Below are 26,524 nucleotides of genomic sequence, written 5' to 3' on the forward strand. Positions count from 1 at the left end.
ACTATAGTAGTGGAAGGGAAGACAAGAACTTTCTAAAATCAGGAGTAGCAAAGACAGGTCACAGAGGGAATGGAAGTTCTTATATCACAATAGACAGTTAACAAGGAGGCATCAAATAGTTAATTCAAAACAAATAAAACCAGAAGTATTGCCTCTTGAAGCAGTTAGGCAACCCTGAATTTCCTAGCCACAAGATGTTGAGGTTTACAGAATCTGAAATGAGCTAAAAATCTCTCAGACAAACACATCCATCAAGACCTATTAAATGCAAAGAGGCAGCCTCAGACTTAGGATACTGCATCACTGGAAGCTGGGAAGATAAGGTAGGTAGCTATCACTGCATGCTTGTCATTTCATTATAATCTTCAGTAATTGTCCACTTTTCACCATTTCTTCACAGTTTTCAAGCCAAGATACTGAGCTAGATGAGTCGTTTTCACTCTGAGCTCGGATGGCTCTTCTTGCATCCTGATTTTAATTAATTTCAGCTGTTTTGTAGAGAACATTCTGAGGGTCAACCTGAACAACATAATTCAGATAAAGGACACCAAAAAGAACTAAGACTAAAAATGTCAGGAGCAGATAACTAAGAGAGCAGTCACCACAAGTAATGTGAAGAGAGGATAAAGTAGGATGAAATTTTCATCTAGACTAACTCTTCAAGAAAAAAAAAAAAGTGCCACCACAAATAAGATGATGGAAAATTACTCACTTCTGTAAAAAAAGAATACTTCTATCCTTACTGTGGGTGAAATTACAAGAAAAATGAAATTTGTCCTTAAAAAAGAATCGTAATTGTCAAATAATATATAAATATATCAAGCTCTGCAAGTGGATGAATTCATAGTATATGAACGTATGAAACTGTAAAAATCATATAACTTCCATCCTCTTAAATGAATGAAAAACCAAACCTACTTAATTCTGTTAATTACATATGCACTATAAAAAGGTCCTGATCAAGACAGTGCTCTGTCATGAGGAATGTCTGAATGTAAAGTGTTCTTTGATACTTCCTGTATAGGTGAAATCCTCACACTGAATGGATTGCTCAGACTTCACCAAATTCCACAGACCTATGACAAGTCACAGCAGCCAATAATCTACCCAACATGTGTGCCATGTTGGCCAACACAGCAAAACTGAAAGCCCTGCCTTGAGAAAAATCATCTTTCTCAGTGAGCTAATGGACAGCAGTACAAGCACTGTGGCTTTCTTGGGCCTGGAGCAACCCAAAGCCTCTGTGAAGCTGAGTCAGGCAAGGAGGAGTTGTCCCACTACTGGCACCTGCAAGTGAAAATTGTAAAGTTCAGCTGAGAACTCTTTCTTTAATGAAATGCTGGAAAAGTTATTTACAGTTAAACCCAATATTTTCTAAATTGAGTGTCACCTCAAAATTCCATCAGGCAACAACAGAGATATGACTGAGCTTCTGTCATGTCAAAGGGTGACCTCCCTTTTCAAGGGCCTTCAGATGTTACTTCTACCTGACAAACAGGTCTAGTGACACAGTGCTTTCAGGAAATTCATCATTTGCTTCAGTGTAACCAGAACTCAGAAACTTTAGAGCCTTTTAAAAGGATCTATTTTTATCCATGAATGGATTCCTCAACTAAATTCAGTAATAATCTTAATTTCAAACTCTTTCTGTCTCATTCAACTTCTGCTGTCAGAAATTTTCACAATACTCTTTTCTAGTGACTTCTTGGAAGCTCTTGGTCATGTAACTAAACTAATAAAATTAATTTATAATGAGTAAGAAAAGATTGCTTTGAAATAAAATGCAATAACATACAAATAATTTCCACATTTTCAGCCACTGAAGCATAATTGTAGTCATTTAGCGTATATCACAACTTGAGGTAAACCAGTAGTTTTGCAGGACATAGAACGAGATAAAACAACAGAAGTTGTTCCCTAATGAACTGCAGTCAACACACCATGTTCCTTTCAGTGTTATCTTGAAATAAAAACAACTACAAAATAACAAAAGATTTATTTTCATTATCACATCGAGGAGAGACACAAAGATGCAATTTCTCAGCATTTTTAAAAAGGATTCATAAACATTTACCTATAGCTGTATAGTTGGAACAATATAAGCATATAGCTGTAATTACCGAGTAAATGGATAGCCAAAGGATATCTAAGAAAAGCCTCACCAGTGCTGAGGCTTTCAATCAAGATGGAGGCTCACAACAAAAACTCCACAAAGGAACAATCTCCAGAAAGAGATGCTACTTTAGTGGTGGTCAGCCCTTAAACGGGATCTAGGAGAGGTGGAGTCAAGCGCCACCCCTTCCAGGAGCACAGCTGAATTACCTTCACCTGTGCTCCCACTGCTGACTCATCACTTACCTCAGAGGGTTAGTCAGAGGTTCAGCCTGTGATCAACAGTTTCCCTTACAATAACATATAAAATAAATAACCCTGCTTGAAGGAATAGAAAAAAAAATTGTATTTATTTAGCCACTGAGTAGAGAATCGTGAACGTTTGCTTAAACAATAGATCTAGATTATTCATTACCATTACACTTTACTTGCTGGAATGGATACCTGATAATAATCATACTAGAACTATAGATTATAATGGATGATTAAAGGCTAGGAAACAGCTATAAGGTGGAACTTTTTTTTTTTTTTTTTTTTTTTTCTTCTTTCCCCAGAGGCTCTTGTGTGGTTTTCCTTTATTCTTTCTACCAACTAAGCTATACCAACTCCTGTGTAACATATGGGACTGAATTAGGACTGGATTTAGATTGTTTCCCATCTTGTGAAAAGATCCCTTTCTCAAACTGTGAGGAAAAAAAAAAAAGATATTAGAAATTAAAACCTAGACAAAGTTTCAGAACTGAAAATAATAGTAATGTCAAAAGAGTCAATGGCAATATTTCTTTCAGGTTTTCTAAGAACATTTGGATTGTACTAGAATTAGTGTATTTTTTGTAACTAAAAGCCATTTTTGATAGAACAAAATCTTTGAAGTGTTAAAAATGCGTTTTTATCAAATTCAGTTTTCAGTGCTTTGAAAATTTTTTTGATCCACTTCCTACCAAGTCTTGGCTTAGGTGGGTTTTTGGATGAAAATCATTTTATCTAAAAGTTCCGAGCTACTTTTGCTGTTCATGATTAACCACACAAATATTGCAGAGAACTTCAAGTATATGCAGCGTCTCAATCAGCTGGAATTTGAATAATATGCAGACACATATCTAACTCATTCCCAAAATGACTAGGAAGTCTGTGCCACATATGCTTCTCAAAATGGTAGTTCTCAAAAAATTTAATTAGACAAGAGAATGAAAGACAGCTTGTTCAGTTTGGAGACTGGTTTTATTTGTTTGTTTGTTTTGGGATTTTGTGTGTATGTGTGTTTACTTAAAACCATTATAACTCTAATTTGTTTCTCAATTTATATATCTATTTAAACCCTATATATTCCTTAAATAAATTTGAGGGTTTTTTTGTTGACATCCCAAGAATTCAGATCACTGAGAGATCTACCTGAGAACTCAGAAGATTAATAAAATCACGGTGGGCAAAAGCATGTGCTTGATCACAGAGGTGTTAGTATGCAGTCATCTACAGCACAAACGTATACTTCTATACTAGTTTGCAGGCTCCTAGTTTTCTTTTTTGTCCCAGTGGAGGAGCATAGCTTTACAAAGCAAATCAAAACTCCCTGAATTTTCACAGGTAATTTTTCACAGGCCTCTTATAAAAATCTCATAGGTTCCCTGTGGGCTCCCTGTGGAAAGCAACAGCAAGCAAAAATGAGCCAAAATTATTCCCACCACTGAAACACTTTATAATGCGCAAAGACTATAAAGTACCTTTATGCTACATCTCTTTCAAATCCAATTTCTGTTTAAAAATACAAGCCTGTTTTTGTAAGTGGTTTGTCCAAGGGACATTGGGAAATCTTTGCGTTATCACCAGATGATTGATTATAAAGTCCAATAGTCCTGCGTTTTCTGATTCTAATTAAGGGGATATTATTCAAATAGACTATGAAAATTTCCTCCTGGTCAACAAAGAATTTTGCTTGTGGTTCTAGACAGAAACATTAATGTATTTCTTGTGCATAACAAAGTGCTCATGGCACCAACAGAGACTTTGACTTCATACATAAATATTATTAACACTTCTTAGTTACCTTTTAAGGTGGTAGAGCATGAAAGGCTCTGCCAGAGAAGCTTTATGAGCTTTATGAAACCCTACAGTGGCAGTTCAGGGGATTACCAGCTGCAATTGTCTGCTTTCTGAAGGGGGTGCCAGTCCTCAGCTGCTCACGTTGCTGTCCTGACTGCACTGCTGGTGCAAATACAGTTTGGTCTCCTTATGATACCTGCACACAAAAAGCAAGAGGAAAAATCAATGTGTGGAAAAGACAGTCTCCCTCATCTTCATCTCTCAGGGTACAGACAGTTGCTGTCTAGCAAATCTATTTGGAGTCATTAGTGTATTGAGTGTTCAGGTTAAGAATAACTGGAATTTACTTTGAACCAGTATTTTGTTTGTTGTTGTTGTTGTTTGGTTGTTTGTTCAGTTTTTTTCTTCTTCCTTTCTTTTTTGAGAGGGTGGGGAGCATCTGATCTAGGCTGTCACACAGCTCCATAAACAATTTTACAAGGTCAACTGAAAAATGGTATAGGTTGGGATTGAGATGCTGGGGACCGTTCTGCACTTGCACTGAATCTGAGTTTGAGTATTCAGATAATCATCTATGAAATCTGAGATACAGGAGCAGTGCCCAGCAGATGGGCAAGTACCTGCTTAAATCTAGCCTGAGTCACTGGAAAGGACATCTGTCTCTGCTCTCAGACCAGATGTTTCTGTGGCCCCACTACAGCTGAGCTGTAAGAACTCCACTGTGCATTTATGAACTGACATTTTTAAGAAACTTGTGCTGTGAATGGTATTTTGAATGAGTTTTAACAAAGCAGCAAAAATAAATAAATAAAAATCCTGCTGTCAGATGAGCCAAATGTCAGCTCCTCATTGCAACACATGGAGGTACTGGAGCTTTTCAACAACCCCCCCCCCCCCAAAAAAAAAAAATTGCAGAAATGTTTTAACTATGCCTAAAACAGCAACATTTTCCCTTAGACTTTGTTCAGCATAGTCATTTTATCTGAAGCTTTTCACTCTGAGTCACATGCTACTTTGGGAAAGTCTGAAAAAGTTACAGGCGCCTGACATTTCTGAGGAATTTTTCCTGAAGAAAAAATTTGTGACACCTGTGCCTATTTTATCTTCTGGTCTAAAAGTCACCTTATCTCTCCTTTTCTCTTGCATCCAACCCTAGACAGTCATGTTTCTAAGTAGACACTAGGGATAGCATACAATACTGTAAGCATATTGAAATGACTAATATGAAAGGGCTGAGTAAAAGGCCTTTAAAAATAAACCAAAGATAAATCATTACTTAAGAATTACTGTTTTGTTTGCTTGTCATTAGACATCTGTTCATAGACACTGCAAATGTTTCTCTGTTTGTCTGGGTTTAACCGTAACAACTTTGCAGAGGTGCCTTCTTCTTCCTCACTGTTTTCACTTGGTTTCTAAGGCAAACAATACCTATTTTTTTCTTGGCCTTTTAATTATTTAAAACTGCTAAAATGCTAGAACTAAATAATATCATAGGGCGGAAATTTAAATCCAAACCTCCAAATGTACCAAGTGCGTACAGTACCAGACCTTTTCTTGAACCCTCCCACTGGTAGCCCCCAGGATATCCCTGCAGTGACTGGGTATAATTCAGGTCAGAACTTGACCTGAAATATGTAAATCCAGCCCTCCCCTTCCTCCCTTCTCCCAGTCATCTGCTCACATTTCCAGACCACAAATAGTGTACTGAATCTGAACTGTTTACTTTGCTGGGAATGCCATCTGTGTGTTGGCAGCTGGGTGGGAGGGAAGGCACACACACTGAACAACAGCAACAGACAGTGGACTAAATTAGGAGAAGTTCTGCTGCTTTCCAGTGCTCTGCATCTTTGCGTGCTTTCATTAAGTGGGTACAGTTCTTCATAAACAGATACTGAATATCTGGATTATTCAGCAAGAGAGTAAATTCAGAAAATTTGAACAGAGATATCTAATAAACCAGTCTGGGCAAAATACTTAGACAACTGAAAAGGTTTATGTCATTTAGGGCTAAATTCACTTAACATCTTACAATATACTGGAACAAGCAAGGGGAAATAAAAACAATAGTAAATGTTGTCAAAAGTAGTATGTTGCAAGTCATCCAAAATGAAAAATCAGAGAAGATCTGGTGAAAAACTTTCCCATAGAGCAAAGATTAAATCAGTAACCACTTAGTTGTCAACTGATTCTGAATTCTGAAGAGGAACTGCTGGCATAACATCTAAATTTCCCATTTAAAAAGTCTTACATTTGAATAATTCACTATATTACAGAAAGGCTAATTCAATAATTAAAATCTCATCTTAAAATATTCAGTTCTGTAAATGTGATGGCAGGGGAAAATTTAAAGATTAAAATTTTGCTCATATTTCTTCACTAACAGCTTGACAACAGCAACATGTCTACACAAATCTTAGAGGTGGGAAAGGACCCTTGGAAACGGTCAAGTCATACTCCTCTACTCAAAGCAAGGTCCATGATGGTTGCTCAGCACCATACCCAACTGAGATTAGAATATCTCCAAAGACATGGAAGCCACAGCCACTCTGTTTTCTTGCTCTTGGATCCTGTCTAAAGTGCATGAATCTTAAGAGCAATCAACAACAGGAAGTGAGCTCAGTCCTTCAGCAAATCTACAGCTGCAGTACCGAATAAACTAAATGACAAATAAATGGTTTAATGACCCTTAATTTATGAAAGTTGGGTTTACATCACTAACTTGATTTACCTTAACTTATTTGGTGTAATGCAAAAATGACAGCTCTTCTATGTAAGGTTTATTCATCCCAAAGAAAGTTCGTGGAGGCGAGTTAACTTCCATCAGTTTAATAGAGAGGTCCTTACGTTACTGGGGGGGCTGGCTGGTAAACTCTCCCCTTAAAAGACTTCATTACTGGTGGTGGCCCGCTGATATAATGTCTACACTGGGATTACCTCCAACAGATACTAGCAGGGCTGACCGACAAGTCAACACCACCTACCAGTAGCGTGGCCATACATGTAACAGCAGGAGCCAATGAAGTATCACATTTTAGGATAAGCAAAGTCATTGACAGAAAGCAAGGATACTTAATTACTAAGGAACAGTTCTTCTCAAGTGAGTTTCTTCTAGCTGCATCCAGAAGCTAAAGTGAGTTCACTTGCATTCCCAAGTCAACTAGAGCCCTTTCTCATGGGCTAGTTGGCTGTTCAGCCATGATCTGCATTTTTCCACACATTTGTCTATTCTTATTTAGAATTGACTGGAAACAGGTTTCATACTTCAGTTTTCCAACAGCAAGATACAAAGAACAAGGAAGGACACATCCTATTGGTAAGCATTTTAGCAATTTGGCTGACATTGGTCCGCTAGGAAAGGCTATGTAATCAGAAGTGTAAAACTGCATTTGCATCAGGTACAATAGGCTTGTCATTGTATCTGCTCTTCAGATTTCTTAAAATGTGCTGTACTAATGTTTGACTGTAATGTAAGTTAAGACTGTCTCTGTTGCGACAATGCATAGGCTTGAAGATTTTATATTTTCAGCTAAATCTTTCAAAACTGATACCCCTGATCCAGAGGTATTGGGAAAGTGAGGAAGAAGTGCCTTGGTTAAGAAATGAGTCCCTAATGCCCATAGTGCTAGTTGGAATGAGAGGGTGACATGTTCACAAATGATCAAATCATAAATATTGGTTAGTTTAAAAATACTCTGTAGTGTTATTGTAATTTTCCTAGTGTTTTTATTTGAAATACAGGCCACAAATAGATTTTCATATATTTTAGAGGCTGAAACTATCCCAAATATATGATATATGGGAGATACTCTGAAGTGTTCCACCTAAATCCTATAGGCCAAGTTTCTGGTCTTAATGGAGTACTTCTCTTTGTTCTTTGCAGCTTACCTTAGTAATTTCTTCCAATTTTATTAAAATCTTCTTATGAACTGCAAATCACCTGCAATGAACAAAACTCTTTACCAGTCACAGTGATATTCACAAAACAGCAAAAACAGCACAGAACAGCATACACAGATTATTCAAATGCACTAAAAAGATTGAATTTCATTGTTTTGCATACATTTTAATAGAAAGTTTTAAAGTCTTCAGTTAGCATCTGATTTTCATTTGAATAAATTTGCCTCAAAAACCTCATGCTATTACCTTGAGATTTAAGACCACCCTCACCACTGAAATTTTCAAATTATTCAGAAAAACTGATTGGGTTTTGGTCTGTTTAGAGTTACAAAAGAAAATGGGAAAGAAAAAAAGGTACTTGCAGAAAATCTACATGTAGTCACTTTAACACTGTAATTCCAAATTTGCAGCACAAGATCTACATGACAAAGCAGGCACACTGTGTTAAATCTTTGTTTTATTGTTTTCTTTGTTCCTTGTTTTCTTTGTCACAAAATCCTTGTTCATCAGTAGTCATACACTTTCATATGTACTGGTATTTGTAGACTTTTTAAAAATAAGTGCTACTCCCCAGTTTTGTTGTTAAATAAATATTTTCCCATTCTCAAATGAATCAATGATGGAACTGGCTAGCTAGTTTAAGAAGTGAGCAGATTTGGTAACAAAGGAAGTCACTGAAATGGCCATAGAGATTTTCACTGTGGTCTTAATGGATTTTGAAAGTGACATCTCTCCTGGAAGAACCCCTGTTGCATGATCCAGTTTCTTCTCAGTCATCTAAAGTTACTCACTACAAAATAAAGTACTGTATCTGGTGATTTAGCAGGAGAATAAAACAGAAAACTCCAATTTTTATTCTGAAGAACAGATGTGTGCTTGACATTTTTGGAGCAGCATTATAGCACTGCTTCTTACGTAAGTCTTCCTCCTCCACATAATTTTCTCTTCTGGAGGAAAATGAAGCATTTGTTTTTTGTTTTAAAAAGAGACTCTTGAAAGAATCAACAACAAACAAAAGCTATTCTTACCATTTGAAAGATCTTGGTGGCATGTCATTTTTCCAGAAAAAAAAAAAGTTTGCAACAGTTCAGGATTTCCATGAGTAGTTTGTATTTTGTGGGAGGAAAGGTGATGGTAGGAAGTAACGGAGTGTATCTACAGCTGAATGCTTCAGCCTTCCTGGCTCTGAACTATGTGTGCTAAGTGCTGCCCTATGTGCATTTTCATACAAAGCAGTTTCTTGAATTAATGGAATACATCAGAGAGGGATTTGAACTTCCGCTCATCCTGCCACCACTGATGTGCACCGCAATTGCCAGACACAGACAACACAGTCTACTTGTCTCTATTTTCTTCCTCCGTGAGTCAGGGAGAATACAATGAGTGAGAAGCTAGAAGTGGTCAGATTGGTAAATGAATAAGCTATTTAGTGTAATGAATAAAGCATTATTCAAAGTCTGCTTTTTAAAATATCCTTTCCCTCAGCTCAGTGAGCCTTGAAAAAGGCATATCAGGAACTAGACATTACTAGACATTACTTCCAAGCTGAATTTACCCCTTCACAAGGGGTCACTGTTTACAGAATAAGCAGATCAATACATTGAAAAAGAAAAGGTGACAGTATGAATGACTCTGAGAAAAGCAGAGAAATTCTGTGGTTCACATGTTGCTCTGGTGTGCTTATGGGTGAGCATTCACATGAGCAGAGATGCCTTTATTTTGCCCACTTAAAGTCTCCTTATGTTTTCTTTCCAGCAAGTGGAGAAACTACCCCAGATGTATTCGCAGCAGAAGCCTGGGGACAGTGCATAGCTCGCTGCCTGATGGGAACCACCTTCTTCACAAGCTTCTGCAAAACAAGCACATTGCTTGGCCAACTTAGGTCTTTCATGTTGGGAGCTCCACACTAAAGAAATTAGCTAGCATTGTGAAAGGTAAGATACCACCACTGTCTGAGAAAAACTGAATGATCCTGGAAATACAAATTGTTGGGTTTTTTTGTTGTTTTTTTTTTTAACACATATTCATACATGTAAATAAAATCCTGACCCAGGAATTTTATTCAGCTGAGTAATATTCTTTGACTTCAATAGTACTCTACTATAAATGAACAGAGACATCAAGTCAGGTTTTGCATTTGAACAGTAGCCTCCATTTGCGTTCAGGTGAGACTGCTGTGTTGTAAAAACTCATAACTCATGCAATTTGTCCAGATCATATTTCAGATCTTTTTAATATTCAGTAATACAGAAAGCAACGCTGCCAAACTTCATAACTGTTCCCACATTTTGCTTAGAAAATTTTCATAAATACCATTTCACATGGGTGTTTTCAACATACTAGTTGCATAATCTCCTCTGTGCAATTAGTTACACAAACACTGAAAAATAAGTTTATGACCTGGAAGCGAGTTTTGATAAACCCTCCTGAAGAAGTACCTGAAACATAGTCCTGGAGATTCTACCACTGATGCAAATAATTCATGTATGTACAACAGCACAGTCTCCAAAGAAGCTAAAGACCTGACAGAAGTGGCAGTAATTTAATATCTGCTTTAGAAGAAAGAATGCAAAAGAGACCATAATTGAGGAATAAGATCCTGAATTATTCTTCTTACGGAACACACTAATAATCTGGGAGAAACCACTACTGCTGCACTTGGGACAACACTGGTTTGACTGTGTCTGAGGCTGTGGCTTCAAATCATAGTAAAGCTGTTAAAATAACCAGCTGCCACAAAAAAAGCGTCCTTGTACTTCTCTTCTTGCATGTAATCTCCCTTGTGCTAGCTGTGGTCTGCGCCTGGTCCCATAGTAAATTGGTGCAGGGAGATGGCCAGCAACATGCCACCCACCTCAAATAAGTACACCTCAGTGTGGTGTTGTCTTAGACAAGCTTGGCATTAAACAGCAGCAAGCACAAGAAAGTACCAAGCATTTTTTTTTTTCACATGTGGGCTAGAAAAGATTTAGGTTGTGTTACTATTTTACAAACCAAAAGACCCAGAATACCCAGTATGGTGAGTGTAGTACTGAAAACATCACATTATCTTATTCCTTGAAACCTACCATCAAAGGGCTCGTATTAACAAAACTAATAATAAAAACAAAGTAACAAGGGAATATAACAAATAAACCAAAAGAGTAGGTTAGAAGCTGGAAAACAAAAACATCTAAACATAAATAAACCACGGACACCTTGTAACACAAAATTCCTGTCATCTGTTGATTATTACAGTTTCATTTATTTTGGAATTTGCTTTCTATTCATGCAACTTTTGTGTATCCAAATAATTACAGTTCTATTGCTGTATTAGTTTGAATCTAGTCAGCGAGATGAATAGAAGAGCCCATCTCTATGTCATTCTGGCCAATATTACATTCTATTACATAAGAAATGGGAATTAAACATAAGAAATGGGAATTAAATCAATTTTAATGCACCATTCTAATAAGAAGACAACTGTAGTTCTAGATTGCAATTATGGAGATAATTACAATTTCATTGGTACTGCTTAGGATTAAGAATACAAAGTTTACCTTGGGTGAACATTTCATTATCTAGGATGAATCCAAGCTATTTTTCTTCTAAATCACATCTTGGCTCATTTCCTAACTTTGACTGTTTAATAAAAACAGAGAATTTCACAGGTAGACAATATCAAAACAGGCTAGCTGGTTCAACTCCAAATGAGTGTACAGTGATTTGAGAAAAACATTAATTTTGAAGGAGCTCTGGAGGCTGAGTATAAAGATTATTAAACATAAGTTTTATATATGCAGAAAAATTGCTTTTGCATGAATTCACTTTTAAAATGTTAATATATGCATAAGAAAATTGTGTTTCTTAATCTCTGAAGAAACACTTATCACTAGGAACCACTTAATTCTTTTCCTGCGCTTGATTTATTAGCTTATGAAATTATGCTAATAGTTTGCATGCTAATGGTTTTGGGGCTCAAATGACCTGATTTTAATAATGAAGTAATTTATGCAGCAAATGTAATCATCATCTATGAATCTCACTTAAAAGAACATACCAGCAATTACCTATGCTAAAACCAAATGCCTGTCAATATGGTACACAGTATATGTCATGATAAGGAAATGGGATGTGCTCAGCCCAGTACACCCTTTAGGATGACTGGGTCCCACACTGATGAGCTACAACAAGGCCTGCAATAACAACTCTCTTAACAGTTTATGAAACCCATTGTCAGCCAACTTTCTTGCATGAACACCTTGGAAGAAAAAAGGCAGGGGCAGGAAATGGACAGAACCAGGAATGAAGTCTAACCCAAAGCCATTAAGTTCTACTCTGCGAGTGGGAGACCTCAGTGGCACTGATACCTCACATACCTGGGCAGAGGAGATTGTGGGAAGAAAGTTTGTGTTTAGGTGAGAAGATGTAATCTTTCCAAGAACAGGGGCACTTTTATTAAGGACATGAGCTACATGACATCACACACAGAATCACACAGAATTGTAGGGGTTGGAAGGAACCTCTAGAGATCATCGAGTCCAACCCCACTGCCAAAGCAGGTTCCCTACACCACATCACACAGGTAGGCGTCCAGGTGGGTCTTGAATATCTCCAGAGAAGGAGACTCCACCACCTCCCTGGGCAGCCTTCTTAGAGGTGCATCCCCTTACAACATCTAAGAAGCCTGTGTGTGACAGATCCTTCACAAAGATGCTTTCCTAAAACATCTGTATTTATAGGCCCACTCACTGCAAGACTGTATTTGAATCTGTCCCCCACATAATTCACTGTTCTGTTCCCCAAGATGAGGAGCAATTCATGACATCACTCTGAAAAGAATACAGCCATGGTTTCTTTGCAGTAATGTAAGCTTGTGTTTTGATAACCCACCGAATGTCAATATTCACTTTGGTATTAAAAAAATAAAAAATATATTCTTAGCTGCCAAAGATAATCTAACAGTTCAAACACCCAGACAGAAGCTGGGAGAGGTCAGACTGGATATTATCCAAAATGTATAAAGTCAGTAGAAGAACTGGATCATCCTGTCCCCATAGAAACTCCAGTGCCTGAAGGTCAGAAGTCTTCTTGTCTTCCAAAGACTGACGCTGAGCAATTGTATTTTGGTTGTTCCTGCCACTTCTCGATGGAGACTGCACGTTGAGACCAGGGCCTATGTGAAGCTCACTAAGGTACAAAGGCCCTATAGGCCACTCTGCTGCCTATACACAGCTCCAGAGGGTGGTGAGGCTGACCCTCTGTGTCTGGGTATGGGCTTGGCACAGCAACAAGAAACCTGCTGAAAGTGTTCCTGCGGAGGCAGAAACAGCTTATTCTGCAGTCTGCAATGTCTGGAGCACCAGAAGAGCTGGGCTGAGCTCCACTGGTACAACAATAAGAACAAACCTGATCAAAGCCTGTGTGTTTGCTTTAGACATGGATGCCATGCACTCTGTTGCCATAGAGCTGTGACAGCTTAATGAGCCGTATCCCATCACAGAACAGAACTACTGTGACTGTGTGCAGGTTCCTGCCCAGCCCCCACTCTCCAGAGACGTGCCCCACAGATGAGTCCTGGATGCACCAAGCTGCTTGCCACCAAGCAACAACACAAGTTCAACAAGCCTGGGCATCCCAGCCTGGCCAGGCAGGGTTTCTAAGGTGAGAATTTATTTCCACACACTGCACCTGGAGGATGCTCTTCTGACAGGATGGACCTGGTGGCACTGGGGACAGGAAGGTAGAAGATAGAAGGACACATTTCAAAGCTCAGACATAGTGTTTTTTGTAAACTGTAATGACTCAAAGCAGTAAGTATCTACTATTTACTTGGAAATCTGACTAGAATTATTTAGCACTGACAAACCAACCTTGCCAACACCATGAACTCAAGCCACAGAGCCCTGAGTGCTGCTGGTGCATGCTTCCCATCAGACACAGACAGCCAGCATCAGCATTTCAAAAGCAAACAGGAATATCCCAGCATGCCCTCTGCTTGTGAGTACTGGACTGAGGCCTGGAGGGTTATCTGTGAGGTTTCACACTGACATATAAGACACAGAAAAAGTATTGACACACTAAAAACACAGCATATACAAGTGATCTAATCTGTCATGGATACTACTCTTAACACCAGAACTCCAGAAATTAGCTTGGTAGAAGCCATCCACGTATTTACTTATCTGCACCAAAACATGACAGAAACATTTCATGATGATGGTCTGAAGTGATCATGTAGTAAATTAGCAGGATTAAACAAGAGCAGACTGTTAGCACAATCACCTTTCCAACTTCATGCTACTCTTGCAGTCTCATGTTGTCTTCTGATTTAACTTCAGATTTTAATACTTCTCGGCAAGGATTTGTTTCCCTGTGTATTAATTCCATCCACATTCTGACTAATGTCTGCAGTTTCTAAATGCAATCAGCAGTAATATTTAACTGGTTTCTTGTATGTGTCTGTCCAGAAAAAGACTAATACCAGAATAACACTCAGAACAATAACAGGATGGAGATGTATGCCCTATTCTTCAAGCTCACATGCTTCATTCCAAAACCATGCCAGTTCATGTGGAAGTCAGTAGAAAAACCTGATCAAATATGGACTTCTAATTCTAGCATCACTTTTCTAGATATACTGATTTATCACAGCTAATGACCTTTTATTTCTCTCTCTTCATATGCTAGCAACATAAGTAGACCACAAGGGTGAATCTGCACATTTGGTCAGAAAAGCTGCTGTGATTTCAAAATTAGGAGTTATAAACGCCAGCTGCAGGTTGGGAGGAGAATAAAAATATGGTATTTGATATATTAGTCGTTTTTAGAAACAAGAAGGAGGGGAAAAAAAAAATGCTGGCTTCCAGTATCACCAGAGCCTTTACTTAGTCTCAACATTTTATTTTAATCTCTGGATCCTCAGCAGCTCAGTATTCCCGTATTAATGTGCACTCCTTCAGAACTCTGATCCTTCCTGCCTAGGAATGGTTAACTGCATGGTTATGGGTTTCTGCATCTCTCTCCCTCTTTCATTTCCTCCTCCCCATTTCTGAATCAAAAGCCTCCTGCCTCCATCAGCACTGTTTCACGGCTCTCTAACTCTCCTCCCCATCATGTGGCCTGCCTCTCTGTGTTTTACTCTTCTCTCATTCCCAGCAGAGCCACTCCAGGCCAGGGTGACCTCTCCCTCGGGTTCTCTTGTCTGACTGTCTGTGTCAGTATGGAATGACAGGGAGCAGGATCACTATCTCAGTGTTTCCCTAAGCAAGCAGCATTCACATAGCTCACGCGCCTGCCTGCAGGCTTCTCTCTGTAATGTGACATGGATAATCGTGACACAAAATAGTTACAGATATCTGCTCCTAAAATTCAGGAATGTGACAGCTAGACACAGAACTACTATTCTGTGGCCTGAAGATGATGTAGAATATTCAGGTCAGGATAAATCGGGAAGGATATTTGCCCTACTTTCATATTCTGGCTATTAATAACCAAAAGCATGACAGATTGTGGCTCATTCTGTGTGACAGCACAAAGGAGTGATGTAGCCTCCCCCACACCTCCCCACACATGCATAGACTAACATTTTTGGCTAACGTTTGAAAGCCACTCTCAAATTCAGCCTTTGAGCTGGGAGTCAAGCCTCAAGCACATGAAGGCCCTCTTTCACCAGTACAAAAGGGAGCCAAGGCAGGCTGTAAAAAGATACAGAAGACTTATCTTTGGTCTACTGACCCAGAAATCCCACATAATACAAGCTGCTGCTCTTGCTCTGCTCTCTTCAATCACAGCACAGACTTGGTTGCTCAGAACTTGCACCCTGTTTGCAAATAAGCCTCCTTCGGGGAACAGCCTACAGGGAGATCAGGGAACACCCACCCAGGAAAGCCTAGTCACATCACTCCCAGAAAGCCTTCAGATCCATTATGCCTATACAGGAATTCAGTAGGATGAAGCAACACTTCCTGTTCAGTACTGAAACATTAAGAAAGCTCACACTGTTACAGAAACAAATCAAGTTGCACCTTCTCTGACTTATAGCAATTGCAAATTTGCTATTGCAAAATAGCAAGTGAATTATGCTCCATAATGGCTTATCACTCATCTTTTACAAATACACAAGGCAGAATTTGTGTAGTATCTCATTGCAGAATACTTTTATAAGCCGTCATCAAGATTCTGGAAGATTAAACTCTCAGAAACTTGAAGCTCTTCCACTTTTTAAAACAGTCGTTCAAATGCCAGCTTTTGTTTTCACTTGCAAAGGGAAAAATACAGATATTTTTCAGTCCACCGAGATGGAAGAAGAGCTACCCTGACAGCTGAGACAGCTTCCCTGAATAGGATCCCTCTGCTCTTGGGAGCTGGAAAGATATTCTCTTCCATCCCTTTTGGGTCACTTATGCAATCTGCTCTAGCAACTGGTGCCAGTTCAGCTCAGCTACAGACCAGACTCTAAACTGTTTAAATGCCATTCCTTGAATCTGTCTAGGGATATAGCTTTTATACTTGCTGTCAACCACCACACTTATGGCCTATGACTGTAAAGCATTACTGCTAGTCCCACCAGTTACTATTTAAATTCTAAAAGTGTAGTTTTCATATGGCAATTGCACTGCAAAGCATTTATGCAGATAGGTAAACTCTCTTTTGTCTGTATTTCTAGACTCTAATCCTTTCTTTTTTTTAAATATTATTTTTAATTTATCAGATAAAAAGCCAAGCAAAGCAACAGTGATGAGAGTAGGTCAAGTGCCTATAGCAGTGCACAAACCTTGACAGTTCTCGTCTTCCCTCTCCTGCTTTTCCCACAGTACACCAGTCATTGTTGACTCTGATCTTACTGAGCTGACAGGAGGTCTCAGCAAATGCAGTTTGTAATCCCTGCACCTTTTGTCCTCTGCTGGCTCTAGTGCTAATATTTCTAAGCAGCTTCCTGCTTAGCTCATTTAATAACTAGATTTATTAGATCTCCAGACACTATTTGTCAAAGGGCATAATTAGTTTTTGCCAGGTTCTATCTTGGGTTACTCTTCCAGTCTCTTCATTTCTTTATGCTGGGAAATGAAAATGTTCCTTCACTTTGCTTAAGGAAGAAGACCTGTTCTGTTTTGTTTTTTGTTGTTGTTTTGGTTGTTTTGTTTTTCCTGCTTCCTTTAATGCTAATCATTATGTTATCTTAGACAGAGGCATCTTCAAACAAATAGTGGCCAGAGGTGTCCTGAGGACCTAAGCTGGGTACACATTAATACAATAACAGAAAACTCACTCTAGCTTCTCCCACTGGACTGCCCAGTTAAAGTAATTCTGTTCATGAAGGCTCAAGTTCTACCAGCTACTACTCAGTAGCTCAGGGTATAATATCACAGAATCACAGAATTGTAGGGGTTGGAAGGGACCTCTAGAGATCATCAAGTCCAACCCCCTTGCCAAAGCATAATATATCATTCAAAATCACATTCTAATTAACATATTGCCTCCATTTTCACAAGTGCTGGACTATCTATAATGAAAACAACAAGAAGAAAAATCTTCAGGCTTGTCATATTAAAAGGTTACACAGAAAACGGAAAGCAACTCAGCAAAAGGAGGAAGAAAAGTGTATTACACACACACTGCAAACATTGTTTTAGATGGACTTTAGGGGAGTAAGAGAATGATAAAAAAGAATACGGCTTCCTCTTTGTATCTGTGCTACCAGCGTAATCCACACTCTTGACTGCTGACCTTACTAAATTCAGGGACTGAAGGAGTTCATTAGGGACAGCAGAAAGGAAGTTCCTAAGAGGAGACAGAAAGAAAAAGGCATAGGCAGGGCAAAAGAGCAGAAGTCCAATGATTTTGAATGAAGCTAATCTGTGAGCAGAGATAGAAACAGAGAGGGAGATATGTCTCCTTACTGCCTGTCTCTATCAGTCAAAATCTGGAGGAAATCCCTTCCAACAGTGACCCCCTAAACATTTCACTAAGATAGACTGGTTTAACAGCTATGGTAGAGCCTGACACTCCTAGTGTAAATTTCAGACTAAGGCTATGTGAATTAAGAATGATGGCTGGGATGAAAACTGAAACCGAAACAGGGAGTAAAATATTCTAGAGAGAGAACAAAGAAAAGGAAGATCATGTCAATCTAGATATGAAAATCAAACTTGGAAAAAAACTCACTCTTAAGCTAGACTAAACCTCTGTTCCCTGTAGAGGCATATCAGTGTATTGGATCTTACACTGCAGTTAGCAAGTGAAGCATCAAATGATGAACATTTGATTTTTGCAAATATATATATGCACAAGATGATGTCTTGGAAATGCAAAATACAAAAACTTAACAAATTATGTAATTACACTTCTCCTGCATATTTTCTGCTGTTTTTCATATAGTATCTGAACATTCCTCACCATGGTATCATCAACTTTTCACTATTTAAATATTTAAGCCTGTGATTAACATATTTCTGCATTACACAGCTATGAAATTTGGTACTGTCATATAAAATATACAAGTATAAAACTGACATTCTTTGCAAGAGCCTCGCGCTCAAAAAAGATTATGGTTTTGTTAAGAATGAATACATTGAAAACGCATTTTTATATAAATATTTCTGTATATTTGTATTGCCTGCAATACCTAACATGTAATAGCATTCAGGGAGGCACACTGGAGCTTCTGAACATTTTTCCTGACATTATCATTATTACTTACCTCTTCTTCTATTTCATAGAAGAACTATTAAATCTGACTTCCTAGGGAAATTTTCTTGCTGTCAGCAAGAGCTGGTTCCAGACAAACAGGTGGTAGTCATATTGAAGTCAACTTCCTGAACTTTAAATTCATCCTTGTCCTCAGCCACTTACTCCCTGATCCAGAAAAAGAAGCACCAGCCTTCCACTCTTTCTCCATTCCCTGGAGCATTTGAGATTGACGTGGTTTTGTTTGTTTCACTGACAAACAGAAAAAAAGGACTAAGACGAGGGTTGAACACTCATAACAATCTGCTCTTTTGATGTTATGAAAGGTTTGTATTTACCTGGCTAAAATAGTTTTGTTTACATGTTTGGCAAAAGGTAGGAAGAATTTGGAGGCAGAACTCAAAGGTAAATCTGGTTTTGGATAGGTAGCCAATAAGGGCTCACAGAAAACAACTCTGAGAAATCAGAAGTTAGTTTAACTCTTGGACACAGCCTGGATGTCCCTACTCATGAACAGTGTAACGTAATTCCTGGGAGGTTTTCATCAATGTAACAAAGGTCAGCAATAATCCCACTTAAAATGCATTCTACCAAAACACTTCTTTCACCAAGGAATTGATTCTTCAGGGAAGGCTCATTTTTCTAACCAGAACCAACAATCCAATCTTGTGCTTTCTTTGGCATATGTCTATAAAGGTCATATCTTACATTTACATGTACACACTTAGTAGTTATAACTGCACTTATTAGTTATATCCAGAAACATCTTTCCATTAAACAGATCCTTACTGAAGTCCAGTCTATACAACCCTTACTGGGTAGCCCTTGGACATTGCCTAGGACACTATGTGTAATTCAGCACTTAAATACAAGCATCTTCAGAGAACATTATTTTTATAAAATTAAGACATTTAGAACATTCTTCTTTAATCATCCTGAGAGTTCACAAAACATTCTGGCAGTAAGACATGAGACCCAGATAAATTTTTTCTTAAACTACCTTTGCTTTAAAGCTGTAAGAAGTCAAAACACTTTTTCTAAATGAATGATGGTGGTCACACAGCATCATACCAAATCAGAGTGCCAAAATGGCACAAGCATCAGCTATCATTGTGTAGTGGGGTTCCCAAGAAGTTACAATTTCATTTACAAGGAGATTTAAAAGCTTGGGATATGTTCTGTATGGAAATAAATCTTGGTGTCTCTGGGCAGGTGGTGGGATATTTTATTTTTACCACATCAATCACTAGAAATTAAATCATCAATCTGTAGTGACTCAGTCACTAGGGAATACGAAGCAGAAGGAGTAGTATATTTTTGGAGGCTAGAGGAATACAGAATACAATTTTGAAGTTCAGAGATGGACAGGATGCAACAAATAAGCTCATTAAATACTTCTCTTCAGTTATTTTCCATTCTTTTGCCACCCTGAGGATGGATGCAGAAGGTTAGAATAACAAAGCTATGCTTTATATCAAACATTAGAGATGAAAAGACTTTCATCCAAATCTTTTCCCTCCCCTTCTGCCCTAAATGAGGTGCAGCAGGCTGGAAAAAAAGCAAACATCCAAACCATCAGGCAAACCACCTCAGCTTTCAAGACCGCTGTGGGCAAGAAAAATAATATTATTTCAAGTATGCAGACAGACCTTCCTGAACAGACATCCAGTGCTGGGAAAGAGACCATACCTTGTACCATGAAACCATTTCTTAAGTAGCTGATTAAAAGATGTCTGTTTATCAGCTGGCCTACCATCTTAGGTGGCAAACTGAGAAATCTTAATGGGACGTCAGAAAAACAGAAACTATTCCTGGTCCATCACTGCTTTGCTAATAAGCACACTTGGCCTTTGAACAGGCTAAGCTTTTTATCCCAGCTGCACTTCAATTCCAAGGTTTAATAGTGCATTGGAGATGCAGCTATGGGCCACCCACCTAACAAAATGTAATCACACAGTAACGAGCATAGCTCACTGCCAGTTCTGGGGCAGAAGGTGACAGATGGGAACAACATCCTGTATATTGATAAGAGAGCAATAACAGTAGCACCTTTCCTTGAAGCTACTTTTTTAATGAGATTGACTCAGAGGCATATAACTCCACAAGTTTGAAAACTGTTAGGACTTCTACATTAACATGGACACTATGTGGTGTGTCACAAGCTAAGGATGAAATACCTCCTGGACAAAATGAGCTGCGTTCCCAAAATTAGGGTTTGTATGTTCACCCACACAGGAGTGAAATCACCAAACTATGGTCAGTGTTGTCACTTGAGACTGCTCCAAACCACAGAGCACAGACATGACTGTCTTAAAGTTTAACAGTGCCTGGAAGTACTCGGTGCCCAAGATGGTATTTGGATTCCTAGAGGTAAACTTTAATCACAGGTGTGAAAATAATCTAGGGTCAAATATACAGTGAAATGAATATTCTGGGAAGGGAAGGAAAGAGGGAAAACAAAAAATTACCAGCTTATTGAAGAGCAGCTAGAGAGGACACCAAAGAAAACACGCAAGTTATCTCAGAGACCCTCCAACAGCTTTAGCTTTAAATTTGAGTATCTCAGAAAGGTCTGCTTTTTTCTAGTACTCTGAGCTAAAATCTCTAACAAGAGAAATAAAACTGAAACCCAAATTCGTATTTTTGAGCTGTAATGCCCTGAAGTTTGGCTCAAGATATTTAAAGGGGCAGGTGGAGTTAGGAACTAAATTTTCACGGTTTGGGTTTTTTTTTTAACCTGGGGCATGAAAGCTGGCTGAAGCTCTTGGTGGTTGTGTGACAGATTGCACCATCCTATGTGCCATGAAATCATCTGGTGAGCTGCAGTACAATTTGCAGACATCCAAGATGGGAACAGTGAAGACCGCTGAACAATGGCAAGAGGGTGTGCTGACAGAACCACCAAAGAAGGTGTAGGTACCATATACCTCTTCTTGTGTTAAGTTCATCCTAGTTACTATCAGTCCATCGAGACATCCACCCACAAAAACAAGGAATTAAAAGAAAAATTTTAAAAATGGGGGGAAAATTATCTCTAGTTCAAACACGGAAGATGGAACAAGAACAAGCCTGGTGCAAACATTTCAGTCAAATAATCAGGGGAATTCAACAGATTCAAAAAAAATTCATGTTAAAGAGTTTAATTTAGGTTTTAACCTGCATAGTAGTTTTCAGAACACTATCTTTGTATGGCATGCCAACAACACATACAGATGAAAATTCACATTGTTCACTGTGAAAAGAAAATATTAGTTCTCTTTCCATCATCTTCAGTTTAATCTTTCCCTGGTATGTTTTAGGCTACTTTGGGATGTTAACAGCATAGAAATATGCATTTCCCTTTAGCTGCCAGGAAAGGTCTTTTTGAACTAGAGCTGTGTTAAGCTCATTACTTTTAATTTCTTCTTTGTAATAAAGAATTTTCAATTGTTTGAATCCAAACAATTAATATAGCTGTTTAGAGGGTCAGGGAATGCAAATGAGGACTAAGAAATTATTTCAATGTAAGACCAGAACACTCTCTATGCCATGGCAACAGCAATTTTTCATTACATGTTTGCTCTTTCCATATTGACAAGATCACCTCATAGGGTGAGGAGGAAAGGGAAAAGAGAGATCTTGCTGAAGAAAAGAATAGTTATGATGAGCAATTAACAATATATACCCCAGCATATCACATCAATTCTTCTCCTTTCATTCCATGAAATAGACTAATCATAAAAACGCTTCCCATTTGAGTGCCTCACAGTGAATGCAGTTTGCATCAGGCTGTATTTTCCCTCAGGCTGAAAAATACTGACATCAACAGGAACATCAGATGTGTTGAATCTGCCATCACCAGCCTGAAGATTTCCTGTCCCCACTATTTCTCCTACATTCCACTGAACTGCCTGCACAGATGGAGCTAATTCAGTTCCACTATGACAGTATGCTGTCATAGAGATTCATATGTTGCTATTTTCCCTGGATATTTGCATTTTTAACATGCTGCTTTTTTGATGTTACCTCTCCCCTTTAAGATCCATGCCAAACCGTTAGAGGAAAAATAGCCTTGAAGCTTGAATAAGCACCGCTCCACAGGCACTTTAGGTAAAAGATTAATAAATGGTCATGGATTACAATGGATATTGTAAAAGCTTGTTTACATGACTACATTATCTGTATATGCAAATTAGCCTCTAATCTTAACAAAGGAGATATTGGTAGAGCTGTAACAAAATGTGTCTTGGTACATGCATGATACTATTTTTTTGTTGATGTTCTTAAAGGGTCTTTTTCATATTTTCATTTCTGTTAGGACCCATTGTGTTTTCTCCACTGAATATCACTGCATAGGTTCCTTCCAGTACTTGAGGGGAACTTATAAACTGAAGGGATTCAACTGTTAACATTAAATTCTTTACTCAGAGGGTGGTGAGGTGCTGAAGAGGTTGCCCAGGGTAGCTGTAGATGCCCCTTCCCTGAAGATGCTCAAGGCCAGGCTGGGTGGGGCCCTGGGCAGCCTGAGCTGCTTGCAAGACGTGATCGTGGATCACAGCATATAGGCCCTATTATGGGCTCCTTTGTCTCATATTATGCTTTCCCCTCCCCAGCCCCACCGCCACACTCCCCCCCCCCCCCCGCGTTCTTGATAGACTGGACTATTTTGTTGCTATTGTTAAGACTCCCACCAGTGAAACCTTTTCAGAAGACCAATGAAAATACCAGTTAATACTTGCAGAATGATCTTGACTGAATGTTCACCAAGTTCATGACAAATCCTTTCACCTCTTGCGTGTGCCAGTGTCTTCAGCTGCATAACAGTCCTGTGTAGGCCAGAGCAGAGCATCAGAGGAAACTACAGAATTCCAGGCATTTACTGGTTAGCAGAATCCCATCTTCTGCTCTAATTTTGGGGAGAAGGGAGGAGGGAATGGACAATACGCTGCTATAATTTTCCTACAGATTTCTACAAATCATGCATACCGAGCAAAAGAATATAAATACTTGAAATATGTTTCTCTCTTCTCTCAGCTTTCCAAACCCAGTTCTACTTTTCCTAACCCAGTGCTCAATTAAAAGCAGTTCACTAACACTGGAGGATTTACTGAGGTGCCCAGAAAGAATACACCTACCAAAAATGTATTTCCACCTGTGTTTGGCAGCCCATAGGTCAATTATTTTATCTGAAAGTTGAAACTGACTTCAGATAGAATCAGAGAAGAGCACAATTTGAGATGAATTGGTGGCTTTGCCACATTTTAGAAGTCAGTCATCCAGTACTTTAGCCTAATACCTAAATGAAGCAATGAGTCTCATTTCTACTTGAGGTTATATTTGCTCTATTACTTCTACATAGAGACATCTAAATGTTTCTGAAACCAGAAGGCTTGTTAGTTACCTAATCCAACAGTACCAAATATGTAAATGAGCTGTTTTGCACATAAACTATATTCAGGGAGATTCACTTACTAGAGACATTAAATTAAAACAAAACATAGCCAGCATTCACACAACAGAAATGGGAAACTATATCAGCCTATAGCAGAAAGCATTTCTAAATTGTGATTTCTAGAACTTATACACCTATCCAAAACATGGGGCTTTTGACTGTTGGCACTGAAGGTGGTATTTAATGCTTTAGAACAGGAATGGAAAAGCACAAGCATGCTCTCCTCTGTGAATTTATTCATCATGGAGAAAAGCCACTGAAAATGGGGTGTGTTTTTCCCCAGACTATTTTACATTCAAAACAACAGCCCTATCTGCACTGGAAAATTCCACAGTATGTGGAAACCTATAGGGGGACAACTGAGCATGTCACAGGAGATTGCAAGAAGGCACTTATAGAAACAGGTACCTGTTTTAAGCAGACTGAAAAAGGGTAACTATACTCACTGTAGATATCACTCATAAATTCAGAAGATCCTTCAGGAATACAACAACAACAACAAAAAACAAAGCAGAAAAGACAGACTGTAGTTTTTCTGATATTTCAAAAATCATGGATGTTGCCAACAAGCAAAAACAAATGATAACAAAAATAAAAAACTAAAACAAGAATAATAATTAAGCGATCAAACAACCACGCACATTTTTTTCCACCTACCCTTTTGATCTTTTCAGACTTTCTAATACAAGAACAAGTTTTAGAATGGAAAATTTTCAAACAATAATTTCAGTGAAATTTGATTGTTTTCAGCTCCTCAGTGTAATCACTACTTGTGCTGAGCTCTCTCTGTGCATATGTATACACAGACACATACATACACTTTGTTAATAACAAAGGCCTCTGTACTGTCCATCAGGTAATCATAAACTCTTGAGGGCTAGTTCAAGCTGTATTGATGTGAAGTCATAAGCAACAAAAGGTTTTATATGAAGCGTATATGCATTCAGTACTCTGATGTTTTCCATAAAACACATTTAGTGTAATATACATACATAAACATAAACTGTTCATGCAGATAACATACTCATGATAGTTATTCAGAAAACTCATTAAAAATGCAAGGCATGCACAACTGTATCTAAAAGTTTGGTTTGTTCTTATAATCCAAATATTGGCATAGCTGAAAAGAAACATATCTCTATGAAAACTATAGAAGCATTCAGGGAGCTAGATGGAAAGCTAACCCGAGCTTTCACTTTGTTTCTAGAATAGCCATGTTATAAAAATTAAATTCTGACAAAAAGAGCCTTTCCAGATGTAGCTAGATAATATTGAACTCTGTTTCCACTAAGAGCTTTAGGAATAGTATTAGCTCACATGGAAATAATTTTTTAACAGGCTGGGAGTGGTTCCCTAACAGTTCCTGAAGCTGTTCCCCCATGCCTATGTCCCCTCCTCTCTGGCTCATTTTAGGAGCTACACCCAATGTGCAAAATGACCTGTGCACCTAAAGAGGCACAAATGATTTTATTCACGGAAAGAAAGCAATATCAAAACTGACTGGCTAAAAACATCGCAAGAGCCAAAGCAGAACTTTGTACAGTGTTTACCTGACAAAAGCCAACACGATTAATCTATCTTAATCAAATCGTGATGAAATACAACCAATTTATCTTTACAGATTCCTGGTATATTATGACAAATACTGTTTCCCATATGATGATGTAAGAAGCTGAGAAGCTTGTTAAAACTGAACTTACATTTTCCTGAAGACTGTAAATGTGAAAGGTCCAGATCATGTAGTGTGAGTATGGAAAAATAGATTACTATGTAAAAGTTAGTGATTATGAAAGAAGGGTCAGTTGTTTTTAGATATAGCCAAAGGATTCAGTGTTTTAGCCTATGTAGATTGAACCATCAGGATCACTTTTCTCTGTATTCTCCTTGTCTTAGCAGAAACTTTGACTTGTTCGTTTGATTTTTTTCTAACCTTCAGCAGGTATATTTCTGTCATGTTAGACTCCAAAGTATCAAAGAAGTCAGAAAAATTTGTTTTGTGAGTAGTTTACCAATAATGAAATACAAGAAAACTGCAGAAAGAAGAGATGGAGAGCATCAAACTCAGGTTTGGAGGACAGCATGTGAATGACAATCCCAGTGTTGCAAGGAATAAAAGTAAATATAAGCAAAGAAGACAATCAATCAGAGACAATATTTATGAAGATAACTGTAAGGACACAGAATTGTTTTCCAAGTATAAAACTACTGAAGTAGGTAGCACTGGTTGTTCAGAAGAACAGAACAAAGAAAAAATATAAGACAGAAAGAAAAGAGGATCACATTCTCTCTTCATTTCAAGAACTTCTTCAAGTTATGGATTTTTGGCCTACCAGTCAGACAATGACTCATTTTATTCATCTGTAAACTCTTGAGCTT

The 26,524-nt window shown here is 38.3% G+C and overlaps 2 long non-coding RNA genes across 10 annotated transcripts in view; one reads left to right on the top strand and one right to left on the bottom strand.

Annotated features, from left to right (window-relative positions):
- Window positions 1-26,322, top strand: part of LOC107309728 (uncharacterized) — a 48,355-nt gene extending 22,033 nt beyond the window's left edge. For 6 of the 9 annotated variants that reach the window (XR_014943545.1, XR_014943541.1, XR_014943542.1 and 3 more), the window contains one exon: window positions 9,805-10,114. This is a non-coding gene — a long non-coding RNA (uncharacterized LOC107309728). Of the gene's footprint in view, window positions 1-9,804; window positions 10,115-10,546; window positions 10,794-26,084 lie in introns of those variants that run through there. The other 3 variants (XR_014943543.1, XR_014943546.1, XR_014943544.1) reach the window with 2 other exon arrangements.
- LOC107309729 (uncharacterized) lies at window positions 390-8,107 on the bottom strand. Its single transcript, XR_001553305.3, has 2 exons — window positions 8,038-8,107; window positions 390-4,348 (listed from the first exon to the last, which is right to left on the bottom strand). It is a non-coding gene; the product is annotated as an uncharacterized LOC107309729 (long non-coding RNA).
- Window positions 26,323-26,524: the final 202 nt, after the last annotated feature.

This window comes from Coturnix japonica, chromosome 2 (assembly GCF_054131305.1).
Source record: "Coturnix japonica strain WE chromosome 2, WE-NBRP24, whole genome shotgun sequence".
Lineage (NCBI taxonomy): Eukaryota > Metazoa > Chordata > Aves > Galliformes > Phasianidae > Coturnix > Coturnix japonica.